Source organism: Mustela nigripes, chromosome 11 (genome assembly GCF_022355385.1).
Source record: "Mustela nigripes isolate SB6536 chromosome 11, MUSNIG.SB6536, whole genome shotgun sequence".
Lineage (NCBI taxonomy): Eukaryota > Metazoa > Chordata > Mammalia > Carnivora > Mustelidae > Mustela > Mustela nigripes.
Genome location: NC_081567.1, coordinates 32,373,295 through 32,397,753, shown reverse-complemented (window position 1 = coordinate 32,397,753; position 24,459 = coordinate 32,373,295). Strand labels below are relative to the sequence as shown.

General features: G+C 48.4%; 1 long non-coding RNA gene across 1 annotated transcript; it reads right to left on the bottom strand.

The window, feature by feature from the left end:
• Positions 1–13,790: 13,790 nt before the first annotated feature.
• On the bottom strand, positions 13,791–23,914 carry LOC132027234 (uncharacterized). Its single transcript, XR_009407108.1, has 3 exons — positions 23,753–23,914; positions 17,962–18,090; positions 13,791–13,968 (listed from the first exon to the last, which is right to left on the bottom strand). It is a non-coding gene; the product is annotated as an uncharacterized LOC132027234 (long non-coding RNA).
• Positions 23,915–24,459: the final 545 nt, after the last annotated feature.

Sequence of the window (24,459 nt, the reverse complement as noted above, 5' to 3'; positions counted from 1 at the left end):
ACACACACACACACACACACACACACACACACACACACACACACACATCATTTCTAATTTCCAAGGAGGGAATTTATCATTGGATTATTCTATAAATCGGTGTTTTTCCTGGCTACCTGCCATCCCCCGTCCTGGCCACCCAGAAGGGACGTGTGTGGTGCCTGGAGGTTGGGAGTATCACTAAGGCTTCCAGGAGACTCCTGGGGAAAGTGGGCATCCAGAGGCTTCCTTACCCACCCATCCCTGGATTTCCTGCCCACCTCTGGCTTTCAGGGAGAGGGAGAGATAAAAGGGCTCGCTGTACAATCTGCCCTCGGGTCTCAGCCCTCAGAGGTAATCAGCCCTGAGCACTCTCTGAAGTAAAAAGAACCAATTTCTGTTGCAACAGTGAGAGGTTTTACCTAAAAGGGCCAATTAAACCGTGAGAGATTATTTGCAGAAAGACTTTGGAAGAGGGCTTTCGTAGGGTTCCCTTTTTGTTGTTGTGTTTTCTTCTTTGGGGATTTTTTTAAGGCTTCATTAATCACCGGACTTTAACTCTAATGTAAATAAAATAAATATCAAAGAGCTTTGCTGGAAATTACTGATGGCCTCTGTTTGGGAGAACAGGTTAGAGGATTTCTCTCTAACGCTCGAGCCGCTAAGATATCTGCCTCCTTCTGGAAGCCTTTTCCTACAAGCTCGGAGTCAATCTCAGGAAAAGACTCTTAAGTGCTCTTTTAGGTCAACAGAGCCCCCTTGGATCAATCATCGTCCCTGAGGATGCAGACGTCTGATTGGCCAGTCACTTACACACCATTGTAGTATTTGTTCCTGGAGGAAGACGAGAGATCTCTGTATCAATATGTTTGTAACCGCTACTAGCTTCCACCCCTCTGCTACGGGAGTCCCTTGGTGGTGGTGATGACGACACACAATTCTTGCCATTCATTGCGCCTGGACCAAACACTGCGTGAGCACTTTGCATGCATGATCTCATTTAGATGTCACAAGGATCCTCTGAGGCGGATGCCATTTACGGGTGACAAAAGCAAGGCTTCAAGAAGTGAAGAGAATTACTCAAAGCCTTGACTTAGTGACCTATTGCTGTATAGCAAATTACCCCAAAATTTAGCAGCTTAAGACAACAAACACTTAGTGGCTCACAATTTGTGCAGGTCAGGACCCAGGCATGGCTTCCTGGCTGGACATACACATTTGCCAGTGATCTGTTTTGGCCAGGGGGGGAGAGGTACACATGAAACCATGGCACTGGCTGGGACCAGGGAAGAAAAGAAGATTCTGCTCTTCCTGACCCTGCCCCAGGCACCCTCTCCTTTGGCAGGTGAGCTGAACAGAATCCTGGGATGCCCCACAGGGATTGATCAGCTGCTTTTCTGGCTTCCCTGGAAAGTGTTTCAGTCAGTCCCCCCAGCATGCATTATGCTTCTCACCCTTAGAAGGGAGTGAGCCTGTGCACCTCCACCCATCAGCTATGGGTCCCTCTGCCTTTAAGGTCTCTTGGAGTCTGTCATCAAGCTGTGAGGCAGGGCTGCAGTCTGTTCTAAAGGTTCAGCCCTTGGAACCCATGGAAATGAGATTGGAGGACCCCCCTTCTCTAGAAGGCAGCTCTCAACATGGCAGTTGGATTAACCAGAGCAAAAAAGCTAGAAAAAAAGAGTGCCCAAGATGGATTTACCATCCATCTCTTAGTAACCTTGTCTCCAAAGTGAACCCCAGAGCTTCTCCCTTATTCTGTTGGTTAGGAATAAGAACCAGATCGATCATACTCAAGGGGAGGGGCATACACAAGGAGGTGGGCATCCCTGGGGTAATCTTGGAGGCTGCCTACCATGGTACTGTCCTTTTGGATAAGCAGACTGCTTCCATACACAAGCCCTTGACTGCCATGCAGCAGCCTGCCCTAGCCCTCCACATCCATTTACAGGATCTGGTTTGCTCCAGTGCCCCCATGATCACTTGATACATTCATTTCCGAGTCTAGCCACGCTCTTCCTTGGCTGTAAGTTTTCTCCGTGCCTCTCTCCCCTACTCCTGAAACATCTGAACCTGAGAGGCATCGCAACCCGTAATTGCCTGGGAGCTGCTGATCCAACCCTTTCCTTGTGCAAATAAGAGTACAGAGGCACAGAGAAGGGAAGGGGCCTTCCTGAGATCCCACAGGAAGCCAGAGGCAAGGCTGGAACTTTGAGCCCCTTGTGTTCCCAATACGCTGCACATCCCAGCACACCAGGATCCTTGCTGGGAAATCAATCCAAAGCAGGCACTTGAACTCTGGGGAGACTGCCAACATTTCATCAACATACAGATGAGGGAAACATTTAGGCAGCTCTTCTTCCCTTCTCCCCAGCCCTTTCTTCACAGGGGGCTGACTTCATTCCCTCCTGGGAGCAGGGAAGGGCTTACTTGTTAACTGAGCAGTGAACAAGCCTTTTTGTGTGAAAATCTAAGGCGCTCTCACCCTGTGTCTGATGTGGTTTCTAGGTACACAATGCCCTCTAGTCCTGAATCAGGGTAGTTCCAAGAGGAAAGATTTTGAAAACAATAGGGAACCATTAAATATACAAAATCCGGCACCAATAATTATTCACATGAAGCCGCTTAAGTTGGGACTCCTGAGGGTCCGGGAACTCCCCAAATCCCAGGCAAATTATCACAGGATGTAAAATTTTCTAAGGAAAACGTCTACAGATTCTACAGAATGTGAGAAAGGGGTCATAGCTATGTCACTAAAAAGATCGGGACCCACTCATTTGGACTTTCAGAATATCTGGCCTATATTCACTGGCTTAAAAGAAATGTCCAAAACAGAAATCAGAGCATGGGCTTTTTTTGGGATTACTCCCAAGCACTCTGAGGGCTTGATGTCCTATGTCTTCCCTGACCAGCACAGCTTGCAAAGCCCATCATTTTTTTCCCACAGATGGTGGTTGGGGAGCTGGTGTATGAGGGTTGTATTTCATTCAATCGATGTTTGCTACGTGCCTGTCCCATCCCCAGTATCTACAATACAGACGTGAACCTGCTCTATGTTACCATTCAATATCCATCTCCCATTCTCTAGATAACACCATTCCAGTTTCCTCCTGAAAACCACCCCCTTTCCTCTCCCTCAGCCACAGCCCCTAGGGCCAATCTGTATCTCCCTGAGCCCCGGCATGGAGGTGTGATCTAATCCCCACCATTCCCTAGCACCCATCAGCTCTCACCCTTGAAGATGCCCTCAGGAAAGAGCCATCCAGAGCTAAAACTTGGAGCGGAGCTAGACCTTCAAGAGTGAGGGCCCTACTATCACTCACCACTGACATTGAACCTGAAAGAATGGAGATCAGTCTCCAGTGAATATTGAGAAAGGAGAGTCGACGTATTAGGATGAGAACTCAGCCCGAAGTGGGGCCAAGTCTCTAAAATTTCTGTTTCTCCACTGAGTGCAAAACTGGTTTGTAACACTTACAACAGAAAAAAGTCTTCATGGATGCTCTGCCCTTGAGGATCTCACAGTCCAACAAGGTAATTTGTTTATAATGCAAAATATTAAAGAAGTGTCAGAAGTAAATACACACATACTCCATCTATCTGTCTGTCTGTCTATCTATCTAGACATACCAAGTTCAGAAGCAGGTGGAGGGAATATTACAAACTCTCCAGTACAGAGCGATCACATTCTGCCTTGAGCCAATAGCAGGATTTGGCTAGGAAGCATGAATCAGGGCCCTCATAAGAACGAAACAGTGGGATCCAAGAACACATGCTAGAGTAGGTCCAAGCTTCTCACCAGGTTGTTATGGAAAGGGTCAGAGCCCTCCTGGAAATTATGATGTCCCATACGCAGCTGAAGTCTCAGACTTCACCATCGTGTAACATAAGATCACATTTATTTTTTGAAAAAATATTTTTAAATATTTTATTTATTTATTTGACAGACAGAGATCATAGATAGAGAGACAGGCATAGAGAGAGAGGGGGAAGCAGGCTCCTTGCTGAGCAGAGAGCCTGACGTGGGGCTCAATCCCAGGACCCTGAGATCATGACCCAAGTGAAGGCAGAGGCTTAACCCACTGAGCCACCCTGAAAATTATTTTTTTGTTAAGCTATAATTCACATATTGTAAACGTACCCTTTTCAAAGTTTACAGTCCTGTGGTTTTTATTAGATTCACAGAATTGTGCAATCATCCTCACTTTCTAGTTCCAGAACATTCTGCATCACCCCAAAAAAGAAGCAGTCACTATCCATTCCCTCCTTCCAACCCTCGGCAACCACTATTCTGCTCTCTGTCTCTGCGGGTCCATTAGGGACTTTTCTTAAAAATGGGACCATCCCACATGTGGCCTTCTGTGTCTGGCTTCTCTCATGCTTTCAAGGCTTCTCCACATTGTGGCAGGTGTTAGGGCTTCCTTCCTTTTTATGGCTGAATAACACTCCATCCCATGCATAGACCATGTTTTCTTTATCCATTCACCAGTTTATGAACATCTGGGATTTTTCCACCTTTTGGCTATTATGAATAATGCTGCTGTGGACATTCATGGACATGTGTTTGTGTGGACCTGTTTCTGTTCTCTGGGGCACATACTTAGAGGAGTGCAATTGATGGGTCATAATGACTCCATGCTTCACCTTCCAAGGAATGGCCAGACTGGCCTCCAAAGCAGCTGCAACATTCACATGTCCACCAACTGCGTGCGAGAGCTCCAAGTCCTCAAGGTCTTGCCAACACTTGCCAAGGTATCTTGCCGAGTTATAGCCATCCTAGTGAGTGTGAATCAGTGTCCCATTGGTTTTGATCTGCTTTTCCCCAATGACTAGCACATGTCCTTTCAGTGACTGAATCATGGTATGTACACACGATCCCTCCAGCCCGATCATGGGAAATTAACCCCACTTGAAGTGACCTCTTGTTATGAATTTCTTGTAGTGCCCCCTGAACCCATGAACCAGCACATCAGCCACAGTAACCCAGCTGAATGTGCCTTTTCCTCCTTTTCTTCTTCAGATCATACTTGTCCATACCCACTGCCAACAAACCCATGTGGAAAGACTTCACTGCAGCCACTACAAATGTCCAGGCCAAGACTCTCCTCTCCAGCAGCCCCAATGGCTTGCAATCCTGCTGGGTTCAGGGGGCGGGGGGTGCAGAGCGCTGCTGCAGAGAATCACGTTTCTCCAGTTCTGGGGCCAAACCCAGCTCTGCAGAGACTGAAAATGCTCTGAAGAAAGGCTTCTTAAGCTTCTGATCATCTCCTCTGTAATGACAGGTAGATTCTAGAGCCAGATAAGGAATAGAAGCCACACAGCTGATCATAGTTTAATTCCCTCACGGATCTCCTTCCAAAATTCCTCCTTCTTCTATTTCAGCATTTCTCAACACTACTGACAGTTGAAGCCACATAGCTCTGCCTTCGGGAAGATGTCCTGTGCACTGTGAGATAGTTAGCTGTGTCCCCCTAGATGCCAAGGGCACACACCCCCAGTTATGGCAACCATCGTCAAATTTCCCCTAGGGAGAAGAACTGCCCGGGGTTGAGAACCATGGTACTAAGTTGGGGCAGAAAGAATTCTAAGATGGTTCCCAAGATTCCAGGCACCTGCTGTAGACACTCCATATCGTCCCCTCATCTTAAATGTGAGTAGGACCTATAAATGATAGGATGTTATCTTACACCTCCCAGGCTGCTATAACAAATTACCATAGACTGGGCAGCTTGAACAACAAACATCTGTTTCTCATAGTTCTGGAGGCTGGAGAATCCAAGATCAAGGTGCTGGCAGATCTGGTGTCTGGCAAGGGGCTCTTCCCGGTTTGCAGAAAGCTCTTTCCCCGTTGTGCCTTCTCATGGTGGAACGACTGCTAATTCTCTGGCCTTTTCTTATAAGGGGATTAATCCCATTCGTGAGGCCTCCACTCTCATGACCTCATCATCCCTCAAAGCCTCCACCTCCAAATACCAACACACTGGGATTAGGGTTTCAACATATGGATGGGGAGAGGGATATAAACATTCCGTTCACTCAGCCCATTAGGTTATGTTGTATAATAAAGGTGAAGAGATTTTTGTAAATACTATTAAGGTCACTAATTCCGTTAACTCGATACTAAAAAAGGAGAGTCCCTGGGTGGGCCTGGCCTAATCAGGTGACGTCTCTCTCTCTCTCTCTCTCTCTCTCTCTCTCTCTCTCTCTCTCTCTCTTTCTTCTTCTTCTTCTTCTTCTTCTTCTTCTTCTTCTTCTTCTTCTTCTTCTTCTTCTTCTTCTTCTTCTTCTTCTTCTTCTTCTTTTTTAAGTATCTAGAGTAGGAGACAAGAAGCAACAGCTGACACTCTCCTTCTGGCTTTGAGGTAGCAAACAACCATGCTGGAAACTGCCTATGGAATGAGACAGCCCCCAAGAGACAAGGGCCTTGGTCCTATAGCCACCAGGAATTGAGTTCAGTCAACAAACCTGAATGAACTTGGAAGAAAATTCTGATATCTGGAAAGGAACACAGCCCAACTGACCCCTTATGAGACTTTGAGCAGAGAACCTGCCATACTTCTGACTTACAGAAACTATGAGATAATAAATGTGGAACGTAAGCCATCAACTGCATGGTTCTTTTTTATGCAACAATAGAAAACTAGTGCATAGTTCCAAAATAAATATTCCCATGACTGTCAGTAGACAGAAAGAGTTGAGAGCAGTGATTTCTCAACCCTAGTTGATTCTTCTAAAAAGCATTTATTAGGGGCGCCTGGGTGGCTCAGTGGGTTAAAGCCTCTGCCTTCAGCTCAGGTCATGATCCCAGAGTCCTGGGATCAAGCCCCGCATCGGACTCTCTGCTCTGCAGGGAACCTGCTTCCCCGCCTCTCTGCCTAACTACGATCTCTGTCAAATAAATAAATAAAATCTTTAAAAATATTTTTAAAAAAGCGTTTATTAAAGAAAAAAACACAACTTGGCCTCCTTTGCCAGATATTCTGACTTAATTCTGAGGAAAACAGAGCTCTGGCTTGGATGCTTTGTTAGACTCCCTTATGTGAGTCACATGTGTACCTAAAGCAGTGGTTTAGAGAAAAGAGGCAGGATTCAGAGTATTCACAACCAGCAAGGATATAGTGTCTGGCTCCTACTCCACTCAAGAAGGAAAACAGCATTATACAGGCCATGAAGAGTTGAAAGCACACGTAATAATAATAATAATAATAATAATAATAAAATAATAATAATATTATTATAATAATAAGCTAATGTGTATTTAGGGAGAATTTGGACCATCCTCAGCTTCTACGGGGATAGAAATAAGATCAGCCTGAGATCATCAGGGATGTCCTGGATGCTGGGTATAATAACCACTTGTTGGATCTGAAACTCCCATGGCATTTTACAACGTCACTGTTTCCTTCCGCCAAAACCCCTCAGGACCTCGGCTTTCTGGACGCTGCTCCCACCCCGGTCTCTGCCCTCCCACTGTCTCTGGTGCTCACCCCCCTCTTTCTCACCAGGCTTCTCTTCCCTTCCTACAAAGCTCCATCCTTGACCTCCTACTTTTGATCCTCAACACGCCTCTCTACCCAACCCACTCTAATGTGCTTAGAACCTCAGCTCATGGACCATCCAGAAACTGTCCTCTCTTCTGCATCCCCGAGCCCCGCCCCCCAATCACCAACACGTCTCACCTGGATGACCGGGAGCCCCCCTCACCACCACCTGCTTTGCCCTCTTGCGATCTCCTCCATCCTCTCTCCCGCAACCACAACAATCTTTCCAAACCATGTCTTTTCGTGTTCAAACTTTCCTGTGAAGTCCCAACAATCTTAGACTGATGACCAAAATCTTATCATGCCTCAGGAAGTTTACATTCTCCAAAACCTCCACTGCCTCCTGCAGCCAGTCCCCCTCCAAGTAAAGCTGTAGTGGAAAGAGGGGGGCTGGGAGCAGCAGAGGGGAGCCGGAGGTGGCCGGGGGGAGGGCAACCATGCAGCATCACCCGTGAGTGATGCTGGGGCAGGGGTCACTAACAGCACTAGTTGGTTCTGTGTATCTGCAGCACTGTCCCTAGGCCAGTTCCCCTTCTAAGGATTAGGCTTCCGGAGGCTTGCAGTAGACAACAGGCAGCTCTCAGCCCCACATCCAAGCTTTAGACAATGACGCTTTTGCCGGGAGAACATTTTTACCCCATAAAGACAGCCAGGAGAATGATCTCCAAGGCTCTGTAGGACCTGAGTCTTACAAATGTCTCTGGTGTCCCCTCCAGCTGTGCCCCACCTCACTCCGACTCCAGCTACTGGCAACCATTACGTTTTTGGGTAGTTTTTTCATCTTCTTGTGTGTTTTGGCATACCAGGTTTCTTCCTTCCACAACACAGAGCATCCTCTGCCCGTAAAATTCTTCCCCACCTTTCTCGGGTTTTATTGATATTTCTATATTTGGCTCCTGTGCAGCTCAGACATCACATTCTCCACGAAGTTCCCCAGGTGTGGCCAACCACATGTCACTGGGCCAGCGCCTGCTTTCCTTTGTGGTACTCACCACAGCTGTCAGGTTACATGAATCCCTGTGATTTTCGGATTAATATCTTTTCTACCATTGGACTGTAAGTCCCATGAAGCCACAGAAAGTGAATCTTTAGTTTATCATGATATCCCCAGCAACCAGCATAGAGACGAGCTCCCTGTAGACACTCGATCAGGTCTGTTTTTGAAGAAATGAAAGAGTGGCGCCCAGGTGGCTGAGTCGGTTAAGTGTCCTTCTCTTGGTTTCAGCTCAGGTCATGATCTCAGGGTCCTGAGATGGAAACCCACATCAGCTTGAGATTCTCTCCCTCTCCCTCTGCACCCCACCCTGCTTGCATGTGCCCTCTCTTTCTCTCTCTAAAATAAATTAATAAAATGTTTAAAAAAAAAATGCTCAGCAGGGAGTCTGTTTCTCCCTCTGCCTGCTGCTCCCCCTGCTTGTGTCTCTCTCTGGCTCGTTTTCTCTCTCAAAAAAATAAATAAATAAAATCCTAAAAAGAAAAAAGGAAAACATTTTCATTAGAATTTGGTTAAAAATTTTCGCGAGGTGAATTAGCTGAAACCGAGTTTATCAAGTCGAGTGGCGCGCAGGCAAGGCAACAAACATCATCTCAGTGCTAAGACCTATCCCCGTGTCTTAATGATTTATGAATCCGTAGACCCTACAGGGATGCCAGCCACACTGTAGGTTCTGCACAGTGTGACCAATGAATGGGTGCTGTTTTCTTGGTGCGCTCTCTCGCTCTGTCTCTCTCTCTTTCTCTCTCACTGGTCAGGGGTCAATCACTGTCTGTGTAATTCTTACAACCACCCTACAAGTCTTTCTCATGTTACGTTATAAACGGGAAATACATGAATGGACCAGAAATGCCTAACCCCTGGGGGTGTCTCCTAGGGTATATTTAAACGACTGTGTCCTTACGGTTCTACTAAAGTCAAAAGTGATGCTATGTCTAAAAAAAAAAAAAAAAAAAAGTCAAGTAAAGTAACATAAAATAAAGAAGAACGATCCCCTGACCAACCTCTGGATCCCGTGTTGGTCTGTGCAGAATGCCAGCGTCAGGACGGGTTTTTGATGTGCGGAAGAGTTAAGCCTTGAGTTATTATCAGAATTAGGGCGTTTTATTGGTTCACATTGTCCAATCTTCCCCAGCCATTATGGTTTTGCCGAAACATTAAACTACTTTAAACTTTCATTTTCCTCTTAAAACTAAATTAGTTTGGAGAAAATTGTATTTCCCCAGCTCTAGCACCAGCCTCGGGCAGAGGGAGTTACAGTACAGCGCACAGATAAACAACAATCACGGCCTAATTACTAAGTGGTAGGAGCAGGGTTTCTCGAGTTACATTTGCTTTAGAGTTGCTGGGGTCCTGGGGGGAGACAGCTCTCCGGTGGATTGGCTCAGGAAGCCTTCTATAATCTATGTGGCGGTCTTCCCGCATCTCTGGCTGTGCATAGAGGCAGGACAAAGGAATTTATAAAGCCCTACTATGTGCCTGCCCTCTTCAGTTCTGAAATGGGTTCCTCGGTCAGGATTACTAGTATTATGAAATCTCCCTTTTACGGATTACAGTGTTGGAGGTTAAGGCTAGAGGATGGGAAGACCATTGTCTGAGGACCTCTTTCTGTGCCAGAAAATATGCTAGGTTTGTTTTGTTTTGCTTTGTTTTTTTCCCCCCACAATAGCAAAAATCTACTACCGCTTCGGTCTGTGGGGGAAATAAAGTCCTTTGAAACCACACATAAAAGACCAAGGACAGTCATGTGATGCAAGCCGAACCAATCACAGACCTCACCACCATGGCCACCGTGATGGGTCCCAAGGGCGGGATGTTGATGAAAGCCAAGCCAATCACAGACCTCACCACCATGGCCACTGTGATTGGTCCAAGGGGCGGGATGCTGGTGAAAGCCGAGCCAATCACAGACCTCACCACCATGGCCACTGTGATTGGTCCAAGGGGCGGGATGCTGGTGAAAGCCAAACCAGTCACCCTACCCCACCCCACCCCATGCCTGTACTTGGAGCTAGAGGCAGAGATGTACCCTGCCTGAAGAAGAATCTAGAAGAACATAACTTTTTCCTACTGGTGGCCACAGAGGTAGGTGAAAGCCATTCCCAGGAAGACAAGATCAAAGAACATAAAAAAAAGTTGGGCAGGTGTAGAGGCCAAAGGCGAGCGCTATTCCACCGCATCCATTGTTTGGCTACTTCAGCCCATAACCCGCCACCACCTCTGCCTTGGATCGTTCGGTTAAGATGGGTTTCCGTCACTGGCAAATCCGAGTCCTGAAGACAATTTCCTTGCCACATGTAACATCTCTATGATGGCATAGGCCAGGCACGGATCTAAGTGCTCTCAATCACGGAGCTTTATGAGGTAGGTCCCCGGAGGGCTCCCATTTTCCGTTCAAGGAACCTGAAGCCCAAGACCAGCCCAGCGCCACAAACCTGCAGCTTCCACTGCACCACGTGGGACAAGGAGGGTTCTCCTTGATCGACGGTGACGTGCCAATGATGGGGTAGGGACTGAGCACCCCATTTCACAGATGGGGAAAACAAGCCTCCGCGTGGAAGGAAGAGCCTCACGGTGGCAGAGCTGGGATACGACGCCCTGCCCAGGACTAACACTCGTGATTCATCTCTACCCTCGGTCACCGTGAGGCACAATCTTCCTGTTGGACCCGCTCACGTGCTCCATTAGTTCACAGCCCTTCACTGATGTCTTTTTATTTCTCCAAATAGGAATATGCTGATTGCGTCTTCTTTTTCTGTGGAAGCTACAGATGATGCGTGCTGCCTGATGTTACTCTCACCGGCGGGGCCCAGCCCACAGCCGGCGAGCTCGGACACTCCCTGTCACACAACCAGTCAGACTTGACGTGCTGATCACCCCTGGCGGGAGCAACCCCAAACCAACCCGAGTATTTGATGCCGTGAGAGCATGTCGGGGCTGCCTGGGCGTTTGCTAGTCCCTTTTATTTTTGAGAGCAAGTAAGAGAGCCTGGATATGCTGAACAGAGGGGAAGGCAGAGAGGCAAGGAGAGAGAGGGGCAGGCAAGATGAAACTGCTTCTATAAAGCAGCCGTCCACAGAAAAACAGACGCCACGGGTGCTCCTGCCCCTGCGTGGTACCTGATGGCACAGGATGCTGGCAGTTGCTCCTGACAATGAGGACTTGACCAAGGATGCCTCGCTCACCAAGGCACCCAAGACATATCCTAACAGGCACCACTGTGAACTTGATCTGGGAAGAACGCCTCACCTCCCTTCTCCCGAATGGCCTGCGAAAGCCAAGTGCCCCTCCCTGTGTGTCCACAAGTGGCATCTTTGGGATAGGATCAGGTGGCGTCGATAGCAAGGACTACGTGATCCCAGCATGACGAGGCTGGTGTCAAAATGTGCGTCTCTCAGCAGCAAATACTGAGTTGGTCTCTGCCGATCTGGTGGCCCTGGGCAGCCACCCCCGAGGGCTCAGCCTCCCCACCCCAACCTCCCACCCAACAAGTTCCCTAAAAACTGCTTCCAGAGACAAATTTATCTTTGCTCTGGGCAAGGCATGGCTAGGGGTTCGGTTCGGTTCCTCCTGAGGCTGTAAGAGAACACCATAGATCTTACAGGCCTAACACAGCATACAGCTCCAGACTCCAAAATAGGGCTGGTGGGGCTAAAATCAAGATGTTGGCAGGGTTGCGTTCCTTTCTGGAAGCTCTAGAGGAAAACTCATGTCCTTGCTCTTTCTGGCTTCTGGAAGTCACCGGACTGCTTGGCTTAGAGCGCTCCCGCCACCTGCAAAGCCAGCAACATTGGGCCCTATTCTTCTCATGCCACCATCTCTCTGACTCCCTCTTCTGGACCTTTCTTCCACTTCTAAGGCCCCTGGTGATTCCAGTAGGCCCGCCTGGAGAATCCAGGCTCCTCTCCCACCTCAGGGCCAGCTGACGCGCAACCCCTTTGCCATGTAACCTAATACGATTATGTGTTCCATGGATTAGGACTTGGACATCTGTGGGGGGTCGCTTCTCTGACTGTCATTAGGACGTTCTTAATAAGACGTTATAGGACTCCTGTCCTGCTGTTGCAGGGATCAGCAAGCAGCTGGAACCAAGAGAGAGTCTCGGGAATCAGCCAGGCAATGTCTGCACCACCCCTCAGTGCCGGGTAAGCTCGCCTGCCAGTACCTAGAGGAACACTCCCGTGCGTGCACCCGGAGGCAGGCACGTGGACATGTGCTAGGGCAAAAAGAAAAAGTCGAAACTACACGTCAAAACGATGGCCGTGCTTCACCAGTTAGCAATGGTGATGTTGATTTCTATGAACAAATATGAAAAACGTCTCCAAGACAGCTCCTCCTCCCAGGAAAAGGGAAACACAAACATCCCACGCACACGCAGACACCCACTCTGTCAGAGTAACAATATACATTCCAAGGTCAGGGCCCACACAGGTTACCAGGGGGCCAAAGTGCGACTGTGGGTACGGATCTGTCCACTGGGATGTTGGCTCAAAGAAAGCATGAGAAGCTGGTGTGCGGGGATGGAGCTGTGGGGTGTGGGTGTGTCCCCAAGGGGCCAGCAGTGCTGGGCAAACCAGACTGCCAGGGGCCATGAGTGGTTCCTACAGACTCCTGGTGTGCTACTGGGGTGTCTGCCTTTCAGGATCTCCAGCACTCTTGGCAACAGAGGGGAGGGATCGGGGGTCAAGACAGCAGGTTCAGACACTGGGCAGGAGGACAGGGTGCCAGTGAAGGTGTCTGGACTCCTAAGGTAGGTTTGTTTGTTTGTTTGTTTAAAGATTTTATTTATTTATTTGTGAGAGAGAGCATGAGCGGGGAGAAGGTCAGAGGGAGAAGCAGACTCCCCATGGAGCAGGGAGCCCGATGTGGGACTCGATCCCGGGACTCCGGGATCATGACCTGAGCTGAAGGCAGTCTTAACCAACAGAGCCACCCAGATGCCCAAGGACTCATAACTTTTAAAAGACTCAAAAACAGACTTATCTCTGCCTCTTGGGTTGAAAGTCACGAGTCAAGTCAACCAAGAAAGGCTCCTTTCTGTTTCTTTCTGTGTTCTACATTTCTCTTTACCCTCTCCCTGTCTCTGCCTCTCTGCTAGAGACCCCTCAAGTCTCCCTTTCTTCTCACTCCCCCATGACCAGGGTCTGAGCTCACGCCCCAGGCTCTGCCCACACCAGCCCGACAGTGAGGACTCCGGCGGCCCAGCCAGCCCCAAGCACACAGGAGGCAGAGCTGCCCTTCCCCATCCCAAACGCAGAGGATTTGGTACTACCGTCGCTATTTTTAAGTAGGCTGCGATGTTCCCGGGGATGGTCTTTGATTCTTCTCCAGAGGAGCAGAGACCGCCAGCTTCTCAACATCCCCGATTGAGTGCCCTGCAGCCCAGGGCAGTCAGCAGTTTCGTGGTCAACTTTGTCCTTAAGGAAACTTGCTCTCCAGAACCGCTTCGGGAAGAGACTGCAAGAAAGGGAAACTAATCATCGTATCCAGCTCTTGTCAGAGCAGACTTTTCTTCCCCCTTCCATTTTATCTATCTACTCATAATCTTGCAATACATAAAATTTAAGCTCCGCTGCATTGTTAGCATTTCGCAGGGAGAAATTTTCTAATACAACACCACCAATTTACTTGAAAGACGACCTGGAGTCTGTATTTACAGCTAACGGGCTCGCGTTTGCTTATAAAGCTCCTGTAGAACGGGGTGACAGATGCCACTGGCTTCCCGACATTCCGGTCTGCATCTGTGGAACATGCAGGCTTGTTAGAAATAGGCTGCTTCTGTGACAGGGACAAGGGCCCTGCTCTTGGCCTCTTATTAGAGAAGAGAGCAGTGCTATTGGGGAAGACGTGTCTGGAGCCTCCCAGAACTGGGATCACATCCGAACGTCCTCACCCGCTATCTTGGTTGCTGTGGGCAACTTCCTTCACCCTTCTGAGTTCTGCTGTTAATTCCTTACGGGCAAAACAGGAATGATGATCCATCCCATCTCGCAGGTCATGGTAAGAATGCCCACAGCGTGTGAGCACACGCACACACACACACACACACACACATACACACACTTTACATACACTGTACAACACAACAAATAGTGGAAAGACTGTGGGGGCCTTGGGGAGCTGTGGGTGGATGGGCTTAGCCTCCCCACTTCTGGCTAGTGGTAAGGTTCAACCAAGAGCTCTGAAGCTACAATTTTTAAAAAAGCCCCTTCCCTATCCCTGTTTCTCGGATTGCTGGTGGGTCTTTCCAACACATAATTTGGGGCCTCTAAGAGCAAACTGCTGGAGAGGGTCCATAAGAGCCAGGACTCTCCTTCATGACAAAAACCCATAGCAAATTGCCTCAAGCACTAATTGTGTAATAACTGGAGTACATAACCAGCCATCCACTGGACTGTCGCCTTCAAGCGTGGCTATCCCCAGGGCTCAGTGGCTGTTGTCAAAACTCATCCTCTTGGGGTGCCTATGTGGCTCAGTCATTATACGTCTGATTCAGCTCAGGTCATGATCCCAGGGTGCTGAGATCGAGCCCCGCATTGGGCTCCTGGTGCTGCAGGAGGCCTCCTCTCCCTCTCCCATGCCCCCTGCTTGTGTTCCCTCTCGTGCTGTGTCTCTCTCTGTCAAATAAATAAATAAAATCTTCAAAAAAAAAAAAATCAGAGAACTCATCCTCTCCCATTTTCACTTCTGCTTTCCTCTAAGTCGGTTTTAAGGTGACTCTTTTCACAAGGTGGGTCCTATATTCCTATATTTCAATGTTTTCTTTTAAAACAGGGACTGGGGACATCTGGGTGGCTCAGTGGGTTAAGCCATTGCCTTCAGCTCAGGTCATGATCTCAGGGTTCTGGGATCGAGTCCCGCATCTCTCTCTCTCTCTGTCTTTCTCTCTCTGTCTCTCTCTCTGTCTTCCCTCTCTCTCTCTGTCTGCCTCTCTGCTTACTTGTGATCGCTCTCTGTCAAATAAATAAATAAAATCTTAAAAAATAAAATAAAATAAAACAGGGACTGAATGTGGCCCCCTGCCTGTTTTTATAAATAAAGTTTTATCGAAATGCAGTCACACCCTCCATTTACATATGACTTATGATCACTTTTTCACTGCAACAGCAGAGCTGAGTGATGGATCGCAACAGAGAAAATCTGGTCCACAGAGACTAAAACACTTACCAGCTGGATCTTTATAGAAAGCACTTATCAACTTCTGATCTAAAAGAAAGTTCTCGGCTTTTGCTGTGTGCAGGTATAAAGCCTCAAGGGTCATGGCTTGGGTCATGGTTCTCTCCCTGCATCACTCACTGTGGCCAGGGATGTAGAAAGCTCTGACTGCTTTCCTTGCTCTTGGGGGCGGGATGCTGAAGCAGAGGAGGGCATCCGATTGAAAGCCCCACTGAGGCCGCCGTGACCGGAGGAGACACTTCTCCTCTGAAAAGCCACAGACTGTCACCACAAGCAGTAGAAACAAGGGAAGCCCCATTACAAAGAGGTAAATACATTAAGATGGGGCATTAGGCAACAATGGAAGACTCCCCGCCTTTCCAAAGCATTCATTCACCGACAATTCACTTTCATACAAACTGCATCAACAAGCAGATGTTTATTGTCCAGACTATCACAGATTGCTGTGATCAAGAATTCCAGGACTGTGACCTTTCTCACTGCTGATGACTCAGCACAGGGAAGAGAAAGCAATCCACTACTGATCCTTCAGTTCCAGATACTGACAGGAGCAGAGGCTCTCTTCTTCAAGCTTCATAAACCAGAGCTATAATCTGAACCTGGAAATGACCCTTCAGACACTGCCGAGGGCCCCTGAGCTCTGGTTAAAGAGCTAGAAAAGGGGCGCCTGGGTGGCTCAGTGGGTTAAAGCCTCTGCCTTCGGCTCAGGTCATGATCTCAAGGTCCTGGGATTGAGTCCCGCATCGGGGCTCTTTGCTCAGCAGGGAGCCTGTTCCCCCTGCCTGCCTCTCTGCCTACTTTTGATCTCTGTCGAATAAATAAACAAAATCTTTAAAAAAAAAAAAAAAAAAAAAAAAAGCTAGAGAAACTCCTCTCCTTACCTGAGGAGAGGGAGGGCTATAAAACTAACCAAACAATTTAGATCAGAAATGTAAATCCACTTCACTCCTCCCTTCTACAGGGAGCATGAAAGACACAGCAAATCCACCCCAGGGTGCTTCTTCCCCTATCAACACAGGAGCCACGCCCTCACCTCCATAAATAGCAGCATCAAATCGATGTATCTTTCCTGCTTGGCCAGACCCCCACACTCCTTGTCCGGCCACAAAGAGCACCAGGGCTCCTCCGGTCTAAACGCCCACCCATCTCTCAACCCTGCAACCATGTTCCTGCACCAACGCCCACACCTAACAGTCCCTCGGTCAAAAAACTTAAAAATGACAACCAAAGCACCTGTTGGTGGACAAATGGAGAGACACAATGTTTCTTCTTCAGCCTTAAGAAGGAAGGGCATTCCTGCACCTGCGACAGCATGGACGAACCTCGAGGACATGACGCTCGGTGAAACAAGGCAGACACACAAGGGTGATTTCCATAGGATTTCACTCGTATGAGGGACCGAGAGTCATCAGATTCTCTGAGACAGAGAGTAGAACTGGTTTCCAGGGCTTGGGGGGGTGGGGAGAGGGAATGGGGAGTTAGTGCGTCATGGGGATGACGTTCCAGTCTGGGAAGATGAGAAAGTTCTGGAGTCGGATGGTGGTGATGGTTACATGACAGTGTGAATACCTAACGCCACTGAACTATACACGTCAAAGTGGCTAAAAAGTAAATTGTATTATACGTAAGATTATTATAAATATATAGCATACACAATCTACATAATATGTAATACATTATAATACATGGCATAATAATGTATTCTAAATATATGTCATATATATAAATATATATTAAAGTGTTCTATAAATTATTATACAGTTATATGTAATACATAAAATATTAGCTATATGTTACATATTATACCCATGTGTTATATATTATATATAATTATATGATTTTATTATTTATTTTATGTATTTTATATACTTATTATTCTATTTTATTATCATTATTTTATATTTTTATATAAAGTATAATGATAACAAATAAATTATATAGAGATACATAATTATAGAATTATACATATTTGTATTGCCAGCATACTATTTAAGTTCTTCACTGTTTCCACCCGTAATTCCAGCTTTCTCCCCCCATTTCCCGTATTTTCAAAGTTCCTGCCTCAAACACTCTCCCAAGACACACTGTGTGTTCGCTTTTATCACCGCCTCTAACTCAAACTATTTGTCAGCCTGTGGAATGGATTATGGTAGCTGTATTAGGGGATTTTTTGCCCAAGAAGACCTATGCCCACCATCCCTCACTCGTTCCTTTGGGGACCCCTCTCTTCTGCCACGTGGCCCCAACAGCCTCCGAATCTCAGCACAAACCCACCTCTCTTTAACGCCTGCTTGACTGCTTTGAGGGGCATTCCGTCCCACGTTCCATGCCTTTCCATTGCTTTCCGCTTTATGAGCGCAGCTTTGAGGCTCCTTATGTCCCGGGATGTCTCCTCCGCCTTTCCTGTTCGAAAATAAATGCAGAGCCACGCTGAGTCCAGATGCTCACGACCCATGAGAAACATGTCCCTCTAATGCCTGAGAATCCAGGACATTTATCCTCAAACATCCACGGCCGTCAGCTTACGTAGGACTTTGTTAAAATACAGGCTCTGGGACCGCCCCCAGGGATCCGGTCTAACGCACGTGGTCCCCGGACCACACTTTGAGAAACGCCGCTCTGGAAATGGAGCCGAGGTAACTTTTAAACTTTGGTCTATGAGAGCGTCCGCCTGAGGTTGGGAGGGTGTGGCAGGTGGTGGGAGGGAGACGCTGCCATGGTTCTTGACATTTTGCTCATCTTCATTTCATGTCCAACCCAACTCTTACGCAGTTTTGTGCAATCGCTATTAAATACGGTCATTTTGATAGCTTACCTTTCCACAAATAGCAGAAGAAATTTTCCCAGGTGTGGTCTCTTTCCATTCAATTAGGCACACCTGGGTTATTTTAACCACTGAGGCAAAAAAAAAAAAAAAAAAAAAAAACCACAAATAGGTACCCCCATCCATTTGATGACAGGTACCTGATCCACAGGCTTGGCGCCCAGGAGGTAAAAGCCAACCTCCAGGTACTCATGCTACTAGGATCTACTGAGTTTTAACCACCCCAGCACCGTGCCTTGCCAGCGTGCCCCGGGAATCCAGACAAATCAAAGATTAAATGATCTATCCATTGGAAGAGCCAAGCTGCTAATCTAGAAGGCTGAGTTAACAGCAGTTGATAAAGCCACTGTCCAGAGAGACCTAAAAGAGGAAAAATACCTCTAATCCACCATTCACCATGGGTTTTCTTACTTCCCGCTGCCTGCCTCCCCCAAACACACTCAACAACCTCGAGTTCCCTTTTTTTGAACCAACGGTCGTGAGCGAGGGAGTAGAATATGCCAGCTGCTGGGTCTGGATTGTGTTTCTTTTCTTTTTTAAATTTCAAGTATAGAGTACAGTGTTATTAACTATCATCACCAAGCTGTGCATTAGATCTCCAGACCTTATTCATCTTGGAACTGAGAGCCTGTATCCTTATATCCTTAGATCATTGTTTTCCTTGTCCCCCCATCCCTCAGCCTTTAATAACCGCCATTTTGCTCTGACTTCTATGGGTTCTACGTTTGTAGATTTCCACATATGAGTAATACCACCCAGGATTTGTATTCCGGGTGTGACTTATTTCCCGTAGCATAATGTCTTCCAGGGTCACCCATGTTGCCACAAATGGCAGGATTCTTTATTAAGGCTGAATAATATCCGTGCATGTATGTGTTTATCACATTTTCTTATCCATTCATCTGTTGATGAACTTTGAGATCATTTCCATGTCTTCGCTATCGTGAATTATGTTGCAACAAACAAAGGGGTGCTGATACCCCTTCAAGATACTGATTTTATTTCCTTCAAATCTATACCCACCAGGGGGATCACCAGATCATAGGGTAATTCTATTTTTGGTTGGTTGAGGAAACTCCATACCGTTTCCCACAGCAGCTGCATCAGTTTGCACTCCCACCAACTGTACAAGAGGGTTCCTCTTTCTCTGCATCTTTGCCAGCACTTCCTAATCTTTTAATTTTTTGGTACTAGTCATTCTAACCAAATGGGGAAAAAATTTACAAATCATATACCTGGTAAGGGAATAATATCCAAAATAGTTTAGGAATGTATGAAGGATTCAATAGAAGAAAAACTGATCAGAAACTGAGCAAAGGACCTGAGTAGACATTTTCCAAAGAAGATAGACAGATGGCCAACAGGTATATGAAAAGATGCCCAGCATCACTCAACATCGGGGAAATGCAAATTAAAGCCATAATGAGATATCACCTCACACCTGCCTGGATCATGTTTCATTCCTTGGGGAGACTGGCCCAGTCCTAACCCAACCACCAAGACTAGGAGCCAAGCAAATGGTAATTCCCCAAGGAAAATGACTCACCGTTATCAGAAGACTATGAGGATTAATGTTAGCCCTATAAGATTCTCCTTTCAGAGGTCTGTCTCCATTCCTAAACCCCTGGGTTACCCCTTTGCTTTTGGGGATCACGACTTCATCCAGAACGCCCCCCGCCCATCGCCCTCCTCAGTCATTCCCACCAGCTGCCTGGGGCTCCACATCCTGTCCCTGAATCCTGTCCAGACCCAGCAAGACAGGATGAGGAATCAGGATCTAGTGACCGGTGAGGGAGCAGGCAGACGGTCCCCGCTTGTTCCCGTAACAAATGGGCACCTGTCAGCGAGGCACTTAGGAAAAGACGTGGCCCTCGAAGATCTCTCCCTCTTAGCCTTTAAGAATTTCCGCCGCACCCTGGTACGGCTATCAATTAATATTATTATTATCTTTCATTGAGATGGATGAGGCTACTAATTGCTCCTTTCCCACCAATCTCTCCATAGTCATCCTTATCTCCAGACAAATAACAACCTCAGGACAAATGACGGACCCTAGACATTTAATACATGTCTTGTTAAATGGATAAGAAACAGAACAATGAGGCTGACATTTCCCGATGGAGCTGTCTGTGCCACACGGCTCGCCCCTGTCCTGGGACCCTCTGCTCCTCCCTCCCACTTCCCCCCTGCCCTACAAGATGCCACCCTTCCCTCGTCCCTCTCCCCCTCACTTCTGCACCCACACCATTGGTTCCTTAGTTTGGGGCAGAGAAAGGGAGAAATCTCTTTGAACGAAGGCATGGCATGATGGAGAAAGGGACTTGGGGGTCAAATACCTGGGACCCCCTTAGCTGTGTGACCTGGAGAAGTCACCAGTCCTTCAAAGCTGCCTCAGGTTTGTACAAATGACAAAGGCCAGATACAAACAAGCAAAGGCTATTCACCCACAGCGTGTTCTGCCAAGGGGGGTCAGCCACCATCCCTTGAATTCGGCAGAGACTCAAAGGCAGGTAGTGGAACAAGAAAGCTTCACGGTAGGAAAGAGGGCCTGTTTCAGGTAAGCCTGATGTCGGAGGCTGTTGGCATGGGGAAGGTGGAGGCGGGCCACCTAGAAGGGGGGTGTCCTATGTGATGGGTTAGGGGAGTATATTTGGCTTTCTCTGATTGGTCCTAAGTTGGAAGTAGGAGAAAAATTGGGGAAGCTGGCTGTTATGGGCCAAATCCTGACAGTTTGGGGCCGAGCACTGCAGGGGCTGTGGTTCAAACTGTCAGCGGGAGGCCACGGGTCAGACTTCTACTTCTGTATACGGTCTGGCCATTGTCCATTGGGATACTCAGCCTTTCAGTTTCCTTGGTGGTCAAATGGGGCTGAGAAGAGCCCCTAACTCATAGGATTCAGTAACAAGACAGGATGTAAAAATCACTCGACACATGTCTGGCACTCATGCACACATTCTACAGATGTTTCTCCGTGACAGGGCAACGTGATGGGAAAGGTTCCTAACCCCACGGAACTCACATTCTAGTGGCGACGCACAGCCCACAGAGCAGCAAACAAAAAATGAGCGAAATGTTTCTAGACAGTGATAAATGCTATGAAGAAAATCCAAGCAGGCATGGGAGATGGTTGACCGGGGAGAGGCATGCGGTCTACTTCAGAGGACGGATATTCAGACCCAAGAGAGCCACACAGGCAGTGGCCTTGGGGAGAGGAGCCCAGGCTGCGGAACAGGAAGCGAATAGGCTTGGACGCACGGTTATTTTCAAGGAGCGTGATAAAGGCCAAGGTGGCCAGGCTGGGGTGAACACTGGGGAGGCATGAGGGCATGACCTCAGAGAGGCAGGCATGAGTCAGCTCGGAGAGAGGAGCCGGCCTTTTATGGTAGAAGTGCAGGGAAGGGAAGTCATTGGCAGGCGGACACAGAGCCTTGACAAGCAACTTGATGTGCATTTCCACTGGATCCTCCAGAATTAAGAAACTGTCATGGCGGTCCAGGCAGAAGGTGGTGGGATTGGATAAGTAGAGAGGGGGGGAAATTATTTAATCCAGTGTGCCTACAGGAGGCAAGCCAACAGAACTTGCAGCCAGGGCAGGACTTGGGGAAAGGGCAGGGAGCGAGAGGAAGTGGAGATGGCTTCCGGATGTGGTCAATGGAGAAGGAGCCATACTCAAGTCTTAATTACTACTGACCACCAGTTGCTGGTTGGGGGTCGGAACAAGAAGAAGGGGAGTGGCTGGAGGAGGGGAGGGAGGCAGGGCTCACACCAGCTTGGAAGATGCATGAAAAATCATTCTGTGGTCCAGAGGTCTACATCCACACTCTCTCTCCTGTTCTGGCACCTGGCTCTGACTCCCAGTGGCCCAGTGCCTCTGACTGCCTAGGAAAACCACCCCCACCCTTGTGATGGCCCCTCCTTTCCCTCCACCGGAGGGTAGGAGACAACGGGTTTCCTCGACCAGACTTTCCTAATTACCTTCACAGCAGGTCTCAGGTCCCTGGCTGGCTCCCCTAAAAAAGAGAAATCGCCTCTAGATGTGGGCCCCAAGCAGGGAGCAGGCCCACGATTGGCCAGAGATAATTGGGCTGTTGTCTGGGTCTCGGGGAATGGGCTGTTTGGGAACATTAGCGAAGGCCTCCGTTGTCTTGCTGGGCTGGGGCGTCCAGAGCTGCAAAATGAGCCAAGCAGGGGGCGTCGCGGTCATCAGAAACTCCGCTAGGGCCCAGGGCTGCATTGGGTCCCCTGGGGTGGGGTGGGCTGAGCACCAGCCACATTCTCCTCCCAGGTTCCTTCTTGCAGGAGCTCTGTTTTCCCAGACTGCTTCCCCAGAGGCCTCGCAGGGGCACGGAGGACAGAGCAGAGCCTTTCAGGAAGCTCCCAAGAGACCCAGGACCCAGCCCTCACTCTGCAACTTGAGCCAGTCGCTTTCATGAACCTCTGCTTTCTTACATGGAAAACAGGAGAGAATGCTGGGTTTGCTCAAGGATGAAGGGAGGGGATGTGTGTGAAGGTGTCTAGAAGGGCCCCTGGCACGTCCAATACATGGTGTTCTTCCCATCCCCTGCTTTGGAGGGACCCCACCCCTACCCCCGTGAAATGCCTTGTTCACCGTGGCACGCAATTCAGAGCCCATGAACCGCAGACTCTCCCCAGGTCCCTCAGGGAGGGGGAGCCTCCTGTCCCCGGAGCTCTGACACCACACCTCCTCTCCAGCCTCCTGGTTACCTCCGGTTCCCACCGAGACCGCCACAGGGAGTATCAACCGGGCCCCCGTCAGAACAACAGCCCCTGTTTTTAGTAACAGTGCACCAGGCACCGAGTTGGGCGTTTTCCAACCATCATCCCCCATCACCCTCATATCTGCCGCATGAGGCGAATGCCATTAATATCCCCATTTTAGAGACAAGGAGACGTGCTCAGAAAGGCCAAAACACCTCCCCAGGTTTGCCCAGAGCTTAACTTCCAACACTTGGACTGTCTGACACCAGCTCCCAGATCCCGGCTGCCACCGCTGTGCCCAGAGGACAGCACCCACCTTCCATGCACTCTGCATGTGTGTTCAAACAAGGTTCATACATATTTTCCCCATGGAAGGTTCATAATAACCCGGAGAAGGAGGAACTATTCCCTCTCTTCTCCACATCAGCCCCATTTCACAGATGAAAACGTCAAGGCCCGGTAGAATAAAGTAACTGACTCCATACCAAGAGCTACAAAAAGAGAAGTGAAACGTAAACTCACCTTGGTGGGTGGACTTGAACCTGAGGGGCAGGCAGGTGAGGGAGAAGGACCCAACAGGGCAACATAGCCTTTTCTCTTCCACACACCCTGTCCTGGAAGGGACAAAGATCCACTTATCCTTAGACCTCACCGCTAGATACGAACTTGACGTTGAAGCTTCATTTCCACCTGGAATTAAATCATTCACCCTTGAGTCTGGGATGGAAAAATTTACGATTGTCTGTTAGTTTTTCTGATACTTGTCGGGGGAAGGTGTTGAGATGTCGGGAGAAGACACGTTCTCTGGGGTCAGCACGGAAGACCCCAGGCGAAAAGGAAGACCTTTCTAGGCGGTCTGCCAAGCACACTGTGTTTTCTTGCATGAATGCTTGTTTCCTGCCCCAGATCTTGAGGGGTGCAGGTGCTGAATGGGCCAGGAGGGCAGGGAGCAAGAAAGCAGGGGGCAAGACAGGAGAACCGTGGAGAGCATGGCCTGGCTATCAGCCACGGCCAGGACTGAGCCAGCTCTGCCACTTACTCATGAGTGACCTTGGGCCAGTATTGTTATCCCTTGGAGGAGGAGCGTTCTCATTTGGGAAAAGGGTGGTGAGATCTCACGGCCCCATCATGAGTGTTTAATGCAACAACCATGGATGTAAAGCCTTTGGCTGGGAGCTACTGCTTGATAAGAGCTCAAGAACTAGCAGCTTCCAAAGCCAGGAGCTCTG